The sequence below is a fragment of the Pinus tabuliformis genome, chromosome 3_1, assembly GCF_031772625.1.
Source record: "Pinus tabuliformis cultivar Carrire ecotype Pingquan chromosome 3_1, CPIR1, whole genome shotgun sequence".
In the NCBI taxonomy this organism is placed as follows: domain Eukaryota; kingdom Viridiplantae; phylum Streptophyta; class Pinopsida; order Pinales; family Pinaceae; genus Pinus; species Pinus tabuliformis.
The window spans coordinates 807,610,161-807,622,548 of NC_142301.1; positions in this window are offsets into that span (position 1 = coordinate 807,610,161).

Genomic DNA, 12,388 nt, shown 5'->3' on the forward strand with positions numbered 1-12,388 from the left:
TTGGTACTCAAGTACCACGGCTACTTTACAAAGGACAATGCCAAGGCGGGGTGGCCTAAGACAACCTGCCAAATCCGCAAGCAAAGAACAACACCGCGAATCCGAAGAAGGACACAGGAAAGTGGTGTGAGTTCCATAAGATATCCACTCACAACACAAGTGAGTGTCGGGCCAAGAAGTCACTCCTGGTCAAGCTTAATGCTTCATAATCAGATGCATGTTCTCACTATTAGTCGTAACCCAACAAGGGGAATGACAAAGGGAAGTAGATTATTGATGTGGAGCCAACGCCACCATTGCAACCATGAAGATCCAGAAGGAGGAACTTGAAGATCAAGAAGGAGGAACTCGAAGATCCAGAGGAGGAGGAGCACCTCTTCCACTCCCAAGTGTGGGTAAAGGGTTCCCCGCTATAGTTCATTATCAACAGCGGGAGCCAAAAGAACCTCATTTCGGTAGAGGCCGTGAAACAGTTGGGCTTACCAACCACAGCACATCCACAACCATACACCATCGGGTGCCTTCACCAAGGACAAGATCTTTGTGTGAGCCAACAATGTCACCTTCCATACAACATCAAGCCCTTCACGGATGAGGTATTATGTGGTTTTTTTTCTCCCTTGGATGTTTGTGATGTATTCTTAGGCCAACCATAATTGTGGAAGCGACATGATGTGTATGATTCAAGGCCTCATGCTGTTATTTTTACTTTGGGAAATAAGTTGTACAAGATACCGAAGGTAGCACCACCTACAACCATCTCTTTGGTTACTGAAAAACAATTTAGTAAGCTAATTTCCAAAATCGGGAAATTTATTTTCCTGATGATACGCCCTCAAGGAAATAAGAAGACGGTGGCCACAACCTCTAGACAAGGCCCCTCCAAACGACAACAATAGATGGACAAGGTCATGGAGGAGTATGAGGACATCTTCACCTCCCCCGCAGGGGTACCTCTGCATTGTCAGGTCAAGCACTCCATTGATTTGACCCCAGGTGCGACATTTCCCAATGGACCAATCTATCGGTGCTCTATTTTGGAGAACGACGAAATCAAGAGGTAGATTCAGGAGTTGTTGCAGGAAAGTCACATCTGGCTGAGTTCATCGCCCTGTAGGAGCCCAATCATGTTGGTACAAAAGAAGGATGGAACTTGGAGACTTTGTATTGACTATTAGGTGTTGAACAAGATCATTGTCCAGAATAAGTACCCGATCCCATGGATTGATGACCTCCTGGACCAACTAAAGGGGGCAAAATATTTCAGCAAGATCGATTTGAATTCAAGATATCACCAGGTACCCATAGAACCCTTTGGTGTGTGGAAGACTGCCTTGAAAGCCAAGGAAGGCCTTTTCGAATGGTTGGTTATGCCTTTCAAATTGAAGAATGCTCCTGCAACCTTCATGAGGCTAATGGATGACATCTTGCGACCATTCACCAACTCATTTGTAGTGGTATACTTGGATGACATCCTGATCTTCAGTCAAAGTTGGGAAGAGCACCTCCACCACATTTAACAAGTTCTCCAAACATTACGATAACACAATTTGTGTGCCAATTTGGAGAAATGCACTTTTGGAATGACCTAGGTTCAGTATCTGTGATACATTATTGATGAATGGGGGGTGCATGTGGATCCAACCAATATCCAAGTCATTCAATATTGGCCAATCCCAACCACTCTGACAAAGCTCCGCAGCTTTCTGGGTCTTGCCAATTTCCACTGCAGGTTCATGTTGGGATTCTCTCATATCACTTGTCCCTTGAGTCAAGTCACCAAGGGAGGAGTGAAAGAAAATTTCTTTTGGTTTGAATCTCAATAGAAGGCATTCGCAGAGTTGAAACATCGCCTCTGTTATGCACTAGTGCTCACATTACCAGACTTGTAACAGCTATTTGAGATCGAGACAGATGCCTCTGACTATGTTATTGGGGCAATCCTTACTCAACGGGGGCATCCAGTGGCATATCACAGTGAGACACTTTCAGACACAGTCTGGAAGTATCCCACTTATGAAAAAGAGATGTATTCCATTGTTCAAGACTACCGACAATGGAAGCATTACATTTTGGGGAAGGAAACGGTCATCCACATAGACCACCAACCCCTGTAGTTCATACAGACACAATGGAAGTTGCAAAATGATCACCATCAGAAGTGGTCCACATACTTGCAACAGTTCCATTTGAATATCAAGTATAAGAAGGGAAGCACCAATAATATTGCAGACTGACTCAGCCAACCACCAATCATGACGTTAACCATCGTGCTCAACTCTCGTGGGCACGAGATTTTTGATTGGCCACTTCTCTATAAAAGCGACCTAGAATTCATCCACACATACCAGACACTCTTGGAGGGTCAACAAGTTCTAGATTTTCACCTCCAGGATGCCCTGTTATGCCACCTGGGACACCTTTTTGTTCCTTCAAGCGATCGTTCCAAGATGATTTGGGAAGCACACTACAGTTGAGTCGTTGGGCATTTCGGGGTTGAGAAAACAGAGGCAGTATTGTAGAAGTATTTCTATTGGTTGAATCATCAACAAGATTTCGGGAAGCACATTAGATCCTACACTGCCTGAGCCATTGCCAAACTGACCATCGAGAAGTAAGGCCTCTATACTCCGCTGCCTACCCCTAGTTGACCTTGGGAATCCATCTCCATGGATTACATGTCGGGCCTTCCTTCTACTAAGCATTGCAACGACTATGTTTTTGTGGTCATCAACAGATTCTCAAAGATGGCCATTATGGTAGCCTATAAGAAGAATATCATGGAAAAATCCATTGCTAAACTCTTCTTTGAATGAGTGTGGGTACACTTTGGGATCCCACAATGTATCATCTCAGATTGGGACAACAATTTCTATAGTACATTTTGGTCTAGTCTTTGGTCGATGCTGGACACCAAGCTCACTGAGTCCACAGCTTTCCACCCCCAAACTGATGGCCAGACAGAGGTCGTCAACAGGATGATTGTACACATTCTATGCATGTACAACTCAAAGAATCCATGCACATGGGATGAGAGCCTCCCCTATGTCCAGCACAACTATAACCGGGCTCTCCACAACTTGACTGGCCATAGCCCTTTTCAGGTGGGCTTGGGATTCTAGCCACTATGTCCCATTGATGTGGCCATACCATTTGCAGCTACTCAGGCAGATTCGGCTCATTTCCAGTCCAAAGTCGATAAGGCAAGCAACTTCATTGATAACATCCAACATATCTGTTAGTAGGTCCACAACATCTTGGAGAAATCAAATGCCAAGTACAAGCAGTGACATGATCAACATCGGGTGCCACACAAGTTTCAGGTGGGCGACAAAGTCTAGTTGCATTTGCAAAAGGAACGGGTTACCGGAACCTATCGGAAACTCTGACCACTCCGATATGGTCCTTACACCATTACCAAAGTTGTGGGAGACAATGCATTTGATCTCAAAATTCCCCCATTCCTTGGCTTGCACCCAATGTTCAATGTGGACCACCTTCAACCATACTTCCCACCATTGCTAGACACATCAGACATTGCAGAAAAACTCACACCTACAGAGTTAAATCCATATTGCATGGAACAAGCCACAACTGATTGGATCATGGACACGTGGATCAATAACACCCAACAACAAAGGACCCAACTATATCGAGTTGTCAAAGCAGGCCAACTCCTTCACTAAGGCAAGTTGCTCAACAGGGACCAAGTTCAGCAGAAGTTTCCTCATCTCATGGAGGAACTCAACGCAATGGGGAACCATTGCTTCCTAAGGGGGGAGGAATGATCTAGGTGGATATTGATGGCCACCCGCCTATTCCACTTGGACCCCCATCATTATTTCTTTCAGTTTTTTAATTTCCTTATTTGTAGCACAATTTACTATTTTCGAAAAAAATTTGGGTCCTGAACTTCGAGAGCCATTTTGAGGCCCTCAACGATGTTTTTTTAGAAAACTAGGACCAACATGCTCCTAGATCCATGTTGGTCATTCAAAAGTTGTATTCCTCTGATAGATATTTCTAACGAGGTATTGTGCGCGTCAAACGGAGATCGTATGCCGAAGTTACAACCCCAGAAAGTTGATGTACCAATTTACCCAAATGGGGCCCATAGTTTGGCACTTCATCTCCTATGGTTAGGTTTTTGGATGTTTAGGGTTTTCCATTGTTTCTCAATAATAAATAGGCCTTTGAGCCTCATTGTAACACAATTCAGAGACATGTAGCCACCACATCTCTTCTCAGAGATAAGCTACCATCACTCGAGCTAGTCTTATTTCCATTATGTTTGTAAGCATATTTTAGTATTTGATATTAATGAAATGAAGTGTTATTTCTACTGCATCTTTGTATTTATGGTTATATATGTAATTTTTTGCATTCCTGTATAGATCTAGATCATATGTCTCCCTCACCTTCCACTTCACTATTGGGGAGATGATTCTGTAAAATCAATAGGTAATGCCTTTGGAAAATACATTGACAGAAGTGAACCAAAAGAAAACATGCATGCCTGTGCACGAATCTGTGTGGAAGTCGACCTGGGTAAAGGACTTCCAAAAGTTATGAAGATCAAGGTTTACAACTGGACTCACATCCAACAATTAGACTATGAGCAACTACCCTTCAATGCAAGGTATGTCATGAATACGATCATTTCAAATAGATGTTCAAAGAGAGAAGCAGACGAAATAGTTGAAACACAAGAAACTCAATGGGAAATTGTCAAACGTAAATAATCTAGAAACAAGTCTTCAAATACCTCTATCCCTTCCTCCTTTGAACCCCCTCCTTGAGCTTCTCCTCCCTCATCCTCCTCTCTCTCCCAGCCTTCTGACTCTAATCCTTTCACCTCTGTAGCCCCTCCTCTTAAATCTCCCCCTGAATGCGAGGATGCTTTGCCTCTCATCCTTGATTCCTCTATTGCATCCCCTCCTTCTTCCCCTCCTTCCCCTCATTCTTCTCCCCTCTTACTCCTATTCTCCCTCACCTAGTCTCCCTAGGCCCCCCTCCTTCGAGCCCTCCTACTCTCTCATTTGAAAGGATTCTTACAAGAATCCAATCCAAAGAATCTCTTGCTCCTCCCGAGAGCTAGAAAAAGTCTGGAAAGAAATGAACCAAGTAACTTAGAGATGAAGCAGCACAAAAAGGCATGGCCATGGGAACTCAACAACCAATGGATACCTATATAGACAAAGGTGTAGGATACAAGGAAAAATTAAATCAGACAGTGAGAGGAAAAGGATCCTCAACTCCATCACATAGTAAATAATGAATCTGGTCTCCTAGAATTGTAGAGGTCTCAGGCATCCCTCGAAAGTAAATGTAGCAATAGATCTTGTGAGAAATGAATACCACGAAATTCTTCCAAGTCAGGAGACCAAGTCAACAGAATAAGAAATGAACCAGATAATCCAAAAAATAAAGCATTTTGAAGGAATAACAATAGATGCAAGAGGAGTTTCTCGAGCTATTTGTACAATGTGGAAACATTCATCCTAGGAACTAATTTGTTCAATGAAGGAGTAGCACTAGATCAAATTAGAACTCAGAAATAGAATCTCTATAAATCAAATCATAATTTTCAATATCTATGCCCCAACTCATTTTATAAATAAGGACCAATGCTGGCAATCTTCAGCTAGTCAGCTAGACATAGAAATCAATAGAAAAATAATAGTTGGAGGTGATTTTAACTTGATTCTAAATGCTGAAGAAAAGCGAGGAGGCAGCTTCCAACCAAATCCTTTCAAATACAAGCTTGAGAGCATAATAGAAGCCCAAAATCTAATGGATACTGTCCCTATGAATGGAAAATTTACCTGGTGCAATAGAAGGATAGGCCCTGGTAACATCAAAGAAAGATTGGACAACTTTTTAATTCAAGTTAGCCTCATTTCTGGCACTACACCTGTGACCTCAAAAATCATCCCATCAACAGCATCTGATCATAAGCCCATCTCACTTAAATTTGGGTAAAACAAAAACTTGGGGCCGCTCCATTTTTTTTCTAATCCTCTGTGGTCTTCTATCAAAGAAGCCAGGACGTTGGTAACTTCTACATGGAAACTAAGCATCACCAATTCTCCAAGTTTCATTTGAGAAACCAAGCTAAAGAAAGTCAGGGTTGTATTAAGAGAGTGGGCCATAATGCACTACAAAGAGCCAAAACAAAAGAAACTTGAGCTTCAATTGGTGTTAGACGAAGTTCAGGGAAGTATGGAAGCAAGAGAGGTCACAAGAGAAATGCAACTGAAAGAAAAAGAGATCTACTGGGAAATCTACAAGACCAATAGAAGAGAGGAGGAAACCTGGAGATTAAAATCCAGGAATTTATGGATACAGGCTGGAGACAAGAATACAACTTTCTTTCATAACATTACCAAAATGTGAAGTGTTAAGAATCGCATTGAGACAATCATGGGTGAAGGGAATTATGAAATTAAGGGGAAAGAATAAATTAAATAAGAAGCACATCAACATTTCAAAATTTTGCTTATTATTGAAGAAGGGAACACCAATTATGATAACTTCATTAGACATATCCCAAACTTAGTCTCAATTAAGCCTAATGTTGCTCTAACCAAGCATGTTGGAGAAGAAGAACTCCAAACTTCAATATGAAACCTTCACCTTGATAAAGCTCCAATGCCATATGGCTTTTTCTATTTCCTTCTATTGCTTTTTCTGGGAGCTTATAAAAAAATATATCTTAAAGATTATTCATTGGGTCTTTCGAAAAAGAAAAATCGGAGGTAATGTTAATTCTACCTTCTTGGCCCTTATTCCTAGAGAAACCAGACCCTCCTCTTTCCATCATTTTAGACCAATATCCTTGTGCAATCCATATTATAAGATCATAACTAAGATATTAGCAAATAGACTCAAAAACCTCCTCCCCCTCTTGATTTTTGAAAATCAAGGCAACTTTGTTCCTAATAGACAAATAGTTGACAATATTTTGTTGGTCCAAGAAGACATCCATTCTAGCCTTTCCAGAAAAGAGCAAGGCTTCATCTTGAAGCTCAACATGGTCAATGCCTTTGATAGAGTTAGCCATCCTTTCCTCATAGTTGTCCTTCAAAAGTTTGGTTTTCCCCCTGACTTCATAGACATTATAAAATCTTGTATCCAAGGGCCTTGGATTGCCCCTTTAATTAATGGAAGATCATGAAAAAAATTCCAAAGCTCAAGAGGCCTTAGGCAAGGCTTCCCTATTCACCCCTTCCTTTATATTATAATGGTTGATTCTCTAACCAAGAAATTAGAGCACAACAGAAAGTGTGGTCTTGTCACTTGGATCCATTTCAGCAGAGGAGTTAAGAGTATGAATCACTCTCAATTTTCCAATAATACCTTGTTTATGGGGGGGGTTTATTGCATTGTTGCAAGAATATTTAAAGTAATTCTGGATCAATTTCTGGAGGCCTCAGTAGGCCTTCTAAATAATGCAAAGAGAAGTATATTTGGATGGAACACCCAATTAGAACTCTTCAGTGTATCTCACAAATTTTTGGTATATCCTTCAATTCAAATTGGTCTCACTTAAAACATTTAGGCGTGCCAATTTCAAAATTTGTTATGAAGGTCAAGGTTTGGTATGCTACAGTAGACAATCTAGTTTATCATCCCACATGCTCAACTTAGCTGGGAGAATAACTCTGATCAAATCTAGTTTATCATCCCTCCCTTTATATCAATTCATAGTCGCTCAAGCTCTTGCTAGAATCCAAAAGCAAATAGAATTAATCACAAGAAGTTTTTTATGGCAGGAAGGCAAAACTAAGACCAGGAAACTTAGTTTGTTCAGTTGGAAACAAGTCACTTCTCCTTATGAGAAGGGAGGAACTTCTATTTGAATCCTCAGATTGATGAATAATGCTTTTGGAGAAAAACTTATATGGAGGCTAATATATGGTGAGACTTCTTGGTGGAAACAAGTGCTTAAGAATAAATATATCAACTCTCCTCAGAAACAACTTCTCTATACATAATTTCCAATCATAACGTGCTCACAAATATGGAAATTAGGCAAAAAAATCTTTGCCCTTAATCAAAGATAACACCTCCATAATTCTTGGGGGAGGGCATGAAATAAATATTTGGAGCGACAACATCATGGGAAACCCCTCCCTCACTGAACTTCAAGGAATTCTTCCTCTCAAGATGTGGATGAAAAGCAGAGGTATCTCAACCCTTGAACAAATTTCCTCCTGGAATCAACAAGACAACTCTTGGGATAATTGGAATCCCCCGGCTTTCCCCCCCAAGCTTCTTAATCAATGGAATTTTCTTCTCCATCATCTGAAGGGAGCAACTGTTAGAAAATTATATATTACAAAGCAATGGAACACATAAAATATTGTAGAAATATAAACACAGAAAATGAATAAAACAAGAGAGACACAGATATACGTGGTTCACCCAATTTGGGCTACATCCACGAAGAAACAGCCAGTCCTTCCTTCTATATTATCCAGCAAACTGAAGAGATATAACCTACAGCAACTCTGCTATAATTCCCTCTTCTCTCTCGCTCAATCTCCTCTCTCTTCTTGCTTAGAATACAGATCTCCATAGACACAATACAATTCCCTCATATATACCGACGGGTTGCCTTCTAGGGAAAAAAACCCTAAATTAAACATAACTTCTACCGTAAGATCTCTACTTAATGAACAGCCCAAAATGACTATAAAATTACAACATTTTGCAAGGAAATTTTACATCTATTTTTAGCTTCGGGGCGCTTCCCCGAATCCCCCCGCTAGGGGGGGGGGGGGGGGGGGCCTCCCAAAGGTCACAGCTGCCCCCCCCTGGACCCCCCCTGCAGCATATATTTTACGGGCGTCGTTGCTGTCACATTACAAACTGGGGTCCAATGTGGCGATACCTCTAAATAAAGAAGATAATCAGGCTCCACACCCAACAATCTCCCACTTGGAGACTGATTATAGCAACTCCATTGTTGCTTCATTTGCTGGACAATGACTCCACTTTGGACCTGGTTGTTTCTCATCTTCTTCATCATACTTGAAGACCAATTAAAATTGAGCAGATTCTTAGTTTCTCCCTGGTTACAACTTTTGTTAACATATATGCAAGATTATGGCTACTGTGTATCTTTTCCAACTTCAACTATCCATCTTCCAACGCTGACTGTATGAAATGGTACTTGAGTTGTATATGCTTAGTCTTGGAATGAAATGCGGAGTTCTTTGCAAGATGTATGGCACTTTGGCTGTCACTGTATAACCTACCCAACTCCTGATTCTTACCCAATTCATCCAAAAACGTTTGTAACCAAATCATTTATTTACTAGCCTCTGTAGCAGAAACATACTCTGCTTCCATTGTTGAGAGTGCAACAACATTTTGTAGTTTTGAGACACAACTAATAGCTTTTCCACCTACAATAAACACATACCTTGTTGTGCTCCTCATGTTATCTCTATCACCCGCCATATCTGCATCAACATATCCCTGTAGAGAAATGTTTGAACCAGCAAAGCATAATGCTTGATTTGTGGTACCTCTCAAATACTTGAGAATCCACTTCACCACCATCCAATGTTCTTTTCCTAGATTTTTCATGTACCTGCTTACAACTCCCACTACATGTGCAATATCAGGCCTTGTGTAGACCATTGCATACATTAAGCTTCCAACTGTTGATGCATATGTAAATTTAGACATATAAGCCATTTCTTCCTAATTCTTGGGACACTCCTCCTTACTTAATTTGAAATGGCTAGCCAAGGGTATACTAACTGGTTTTGCATTTTACATATTAAACATTTTCAACATCTTTTCTATGTACTCACTTTAGGACAATGTTAATTTCTGATTCTTCCTGTCTCTAGTTATTCTCATAGCAACGATTTGTTTTGCAGCACCCAAATCCTTCATTGCAAATGAGTTCACCAATTTTCTTTTGAGCACATTTATTTCCTGCATGTTAGAACCTGCAACAAGCATGTCATCTACATACAATAACAATATAATATAATTGCCATCATTTTTCCTTTTGAGATAAACACAATGATCAAAGTGACATCTAACATAACCTTGTTTAGACATAAACCTGTCAAATTTTAGATACCACTGCCTTGGAGCCTGTTTTAACCCATAGAAACTCTTCTTCAACCTGCACACTAGTTTCTCCTTCCTTTTTACCTCATATCCTTGTGGCTGTTGCACATATATCTCTTCCTCCAAATCCCCATGGAGAAAGGTTGTCTTTACATCTAGCTACCCAAGATGCAAATATCCAGTTGCTACTAGACTTAAAATAGTTCTGATTGAAGTCATTTTAAAAACAGGAGAAAATATCTCATCAAATTTTATACCCTTTTTCTGTGCAAACCCTTTCACCACAAGTCTAGCTCTATACCCTTTTCTACCTCCATCTTCTTCCTTCAACTTGTAAATGCGTTTCTTCTGCAATGTTGTTTTACCTGCAGGCAACCTGACTGAGTCCCAAATCTGGTTATGTGCTAAGGAGTCCATCTCTTATTTCATGGCTTGCTCCCACTTCTTCCTAGTTTCTACCTGCATTACTTCTTCATAACATTCTAGTTCACCAGAATCAGTCAACAGTACATAATAAAATGAAGGAGATTATCGTTCAGGGGGTCTACTTATCCGGGTAGATCTTCTAACACCACTTTCAGGTGTTTGAGGTGCTTATTGTTGTTGTGGTTGTTGTTCTCACCGTTGATCATTATGATTTTCAGGCACCATCACTTTTTCTGTGATCTCATCAAGCATTGTGTATTCTTTGTTTTCTTTTTCTTGTTTCTTTTCCTACAGTTGATCCTTATACAAAACCTTTTCATTGAATATGGCATCTCTGGTCCTAATGATTTTGTGTTTTTCATAATCATAAAAGCGATAACCAAAATCATTAACACCATATCCAATAAAAGTACATTTCTTTGATTTTTCCTCAATCTTTGTTCTATTGTCTTTATTAATGTGGACAAAGGCTTCACAACCAAAAAATTTTTAAAATGAGTAGTTTACCCTTTTACCTGTCCATGCCTCCTCTGGAATCCCACCATCCAAGGAACTTGAAGGCCCTCTCTTTATTAGATAAACAAAAGTATCTACATCACTGCCAAAAATTGTAAAGGCAATCATGCATGCAATCTCATGCACCTTGCACGCTCCATGATTGTCCTGTTCATCCTTTCTGACACACCATTTTCTTGTGGTGTTCTTGGAACTGTCTTCTCTCTAAGAATTCCATTCTCTGAACAATACCTATCAAACTCTTTTTTGCAATATTCACCTCCATTATCTGATCTGAGACACTTCAACCTTTTTCCTATCTCATTTTCAACCAAAACTTTCCATTTCTTGAAAGTATCAAATACATCAGATTTATTTCGAATACAATAAATCCAAGTGTTTCTTATTGCATCATCAATAAAAGTAACATAATAATGAGAGCCACCAAGAGATGATACCTGAGCAGGTCCCCATACGTTTGTATGCGCAAGCTCTGATTTTTCGCTCTTCTTTTCTTTCCCAAGTCTGAGGAATCTAACTCTCTTATGTTTTCCATAAACAAAATTCTCACATAATTTTAAATCAACATGCTTCAAACCTGACAATAAATTTCTTGAGTGAAAAATCTGCATCCCCTTCTCACTCATGTGCCTAAGCCTATGATGTCGCAATGTTGTATCTTCTCCTGTAGAGGTTAACACATTAAAAGATACCATTGCATAAATACAATGTACCAACCTTTTCTACTTTTGTTATTACCAGGGATCCTTTGTGACCTTCTAGGTTTTATCTATAAAAGTAATCACACAACCTTCACCTCCCAACTGCCTTGTTGAAATAAGATTTTTCTTCAGATTTGGAACATGCCTTACCTCCTTCAATAGCCATTGATTTCCATTCTGTTGTTTTATGAAAACTGTACCCATTCCAATGATTTTACAGGGTTTATCATCACCCAATCGAACCTGTCCAAAATCTCCTTGAACATAATCATGAAAATGTTTCCTATCAGGTGTGGCATGGAATGAGGCCCCTGAATCTACCACCCAGGCATCAATAATATTTTCTAAAGAAAGAATCAAAGCATCTTACAACACATCACCTGTCACATTCGCTTCATGATTGTTTTCTTGCTGCGTGTCTCCTTCTTTTCCCTTCCGAGACTTACAGTCTTTCTTCAGATGTCCTTTCTTCCCACATTTCCAGCACACTATCCCCGATCTGGACTTGGATCTACCTTTCCTTGACTTACTGTGATATCCTGGGCTCTTTCCTCTTTCCATTTTTCTTCCCCTAGTCTCTGCAGTCAAAGCATTACCTAATGTCTCACTGGACTTTTTTGTCGCATTTCCTCACTAAGGATTGCACCAAC